Source organism: Periplaneta americana, chromosome 14 (assembly GCF_040183065.1).
Source record: "Periplaneta americana isolate PAMFEO1 chromosome 14, P.americana_PAMFEO1_priV1, whole genome shotgun sequence".
Lineage (NCBI taxonomy): Eukaryota > Metazoa > Arthropoda > Insecta > Blattodea > Blattidae > Periplaneta > Periplaneta americana.
Genome location: NC_091130.1, coordinates 123,539,751 through 123,542,785, shown reverse-complemented (window position 1 = coordinate 123,542,785; position 3,035 = coordinate 123,539,751). Strand labels below are relative to the sequence as shown.

General features: G+C 35.0%; 1 non-coding gene across 1 annotated transcript; it reads left to right on the top strand.

Annotated features, from left to right (window-relative positions):
• The first annotated feature begins 489 nt into the window (after positions 1-489).
• On the top strand, positions 490-566 carry TRNAC-GCA (transfer RNA cysteine (anticodon GCA)). The gene has a single exon. It is a non-coding gene; the product is annotated as a tRNA-Cys (tRNA).
• Positions 567-3,035: the final 2,469 nt, after the last annotated feature.

Sequence of the window (3,035 nt, the reverse complement as noted above, 5' to 3'; positions counted from 1 at the left end):
CATTATGAGTGAATGAAAATATATTCTTCTATTTTGGCAGTTCTTCGTGTGGTATTCACTAATCTTGTATAAAATTATTTTTGTTTTCAATTTTACAGGAATTTTTATTTTTTGAATGGGGTTAAAACGTCCCCTACCAGTTCGGTAGTGGAGTTCACATAAGTCTCGTCCAAAAGTGGATTGCGCCTTCAAAAATTTGGGAACTACTGCGTCAGAGAAATGGGAAGAAAATTAGTATGTTGTTTACGTAGGGTAAAGGTTGGCAATATTGTGATATTAATAATGTTATGATAGTACTTTTCGAGAATTTTTTACAATTTTACTGAGTGAGAGAAAGACAGGTTTTGTACAGAAACTTGTCCATGAACATTCCCTTAATACTTTGACGCAAAAAACCGATCTTCCTCTCGCTCAGTAAAATTGTAAACAATTCTCAAAAAGAACTACAACATTACAACGAGAGGAGTTCGATCGGCACCGTGGATCGTGTCCCGGCATAGCTCAGTTGGAAAGAGCACTCAGCGTGCAGAGCTGAGAGGTCCCGGGTTCGATTCCCGGTGCCGGAACGAATTTTTCTCGAATAAATAATGAGAACTATCATTATATTATTGGTATCACAATATTACCAAACTTTACCTATCTGTGCCAGTAAATAATGATGTCACGTGTTTGCTGTTATCCTTGTTTAGAATGTGTATCTGTTCTGTGTTGTGTATGAAAATTTCGGCTAGGATGCTGGAAATGGGTGATCACATGGGTAGACCTTCAGTCTGAGTGTATTTATTGAACATTACGCTATTAATATCTGAACTTCTAGTGTTCGATGTGCAGTTATTCGGATGTAAGTACTGAATTCCATATTGATTCGCCATTATATCACACGAGAGAATCCTGTCGTTACTAAAGCCTCACTTAACAGCACAGGAAACATTTACAGTGAAGCACATCTTCTGGGTGGAGCAGAGGGTGCGACTGTGGTTGTTGAGTTCTCAGGAATACTCCATTAAGAGACGAGGGTCTGTGATCATGCTGGCATGACTGCCTGGTTGAACAAAACTAACCGCAATACTAAACCCACTTCGGTGAAACGGAATCAGTTATACATCCTTTACCATATTACATTGTACTACATTATGAGAAACAAAAGAAGATTAAAATTGAATTCAGCTGAAAGAAATTAATTATGTCTTGGAATACTGGTACTTAATAGAATTTGTTGAAGTACTATATGTATACCACCTCTGTTAATTTTATAATAAACGACAACAAATTCAATCTCTTAAAATATAATCTAAGTGTATTTTCAAACCTATTTTTTAAGAATTCTCCCACGCCGTAGATTCGTGGCCTAACACTTTCTGAGGTAACGTGCTTGGACTCGTATTCGGAATGAGCGCTAGTTCGATTCCTCATGGGGAAAAATTTCTCTTAATGAATTTTCGCCACTCTATGGGATAGATGTCCACCCAGCATAGTGATGAATTTAGGAAAGTACAAATGGTAGCGAATCTGGTTTCGTAAATCAGCCATCGACATAACTTTTAGACTAAATTATCTAACAAATAGGCTAAGGACAACAGTTTCAACTATACAAAATTTCTATGACTTTTCATAGACTCCACTTTAATATGGGATAACCATATCGAATACATAACCACAAAGCTATCAAGAGTTTTATACTTGTTTAAGAAATTAACTACTTGCATTTCTCAAAATTATTTAAGATATATCTAGTTTTCTCTCTTTCAGTCGATAATCCGATATGCCCCAATTTTCTGCGGAAATGTAACCAAAACTGGAAGTGTCTTGATTTTGCAAAAGAAAGCCATTACAATTGTACGTAAATCAAACTATCTGGAACACTGTTGGCCACTTTTGAGATAATCACAGATTTTAACAATCATAAATTTGTTTATGCTCGACCATGCCGAAATGCAGTAATTATACACCTGGTAGCAGACCTTTAATGCATGTCATTAAAGTATACCTACTCATTAAAGGTCAGGTCTTTCAGCCAATGACGACTCAGGTTACAACTGTTCAGCCAATGACAGGTCAGCTTTCTACCGTTATAAAACCGCAAGTATCGATTATTCTCGGATATGCAATCGAAAGAGAATTAGCGAAAAGTCACGGAGGCTGGAAATCCAATACTGTCGCAGAAGATTATGTTCTGTTACTATAATAATTAGCGTTAATTGTAAATAATATTCAAATAAATTCAATTTGTCATCTCGTTTTTCAATGTCTAATTTTATTTCAATGTTATCTCTGTAGGTTCTTATGGCCTAGCAAGGTCACTGTGGACATCTGTTCCTCGGAAACAATCAATACTTTCGCGTCTGCGCACATCTCACAACATACGGGACATTGGTCAAGGTCAGATACAAAGAAAATTAATAATATCAAGTTAGAAACATGGTCGAGAATAAAAAGTCGTATGAAACTCGCCTATAATGGTAATTAAGAAGCTCGTATGAAAATTATGAAACTCGCTTGCGCTCGTTTCATAAATATCCATACTCACTTCTTAATTACCTTCATTATAGGCTCGTTGCATAATGTACTAATATATACTACCCAATACTTTATACTCGACAAAAAATCGACAGTTACTCATTAGTGGCCAATATACATGATCATGAAATTAGAAATAATTAACAAATTAATATTATTAGCAGATGACATAAGTATAGTAATTACAGCCAATAACTCCAACACATTCCAATCTTCAACAGAGGAAATTCTTCTCAAATTATGTGACTGGTTCTCAGTAAATTATTATTAAATTCTAACAAAACTAGAATAATTCAATTTAAATCCTGTCCAAATTCAACCTCGCAAATTTCAAGCGCAATAATTATCAATATGTCCCTATTAGAAACAACAACCAAATTTCCTGGCTTAAATCGATAATATGTTAAATTGGAAATACCATATTAATGAAAATACCCCCAACTAAATTCAGCATGTTTTGGTATTAGATATATGCAAAAGATAGCAAATATCAATATTTTTGTATACTCCCACTAGGT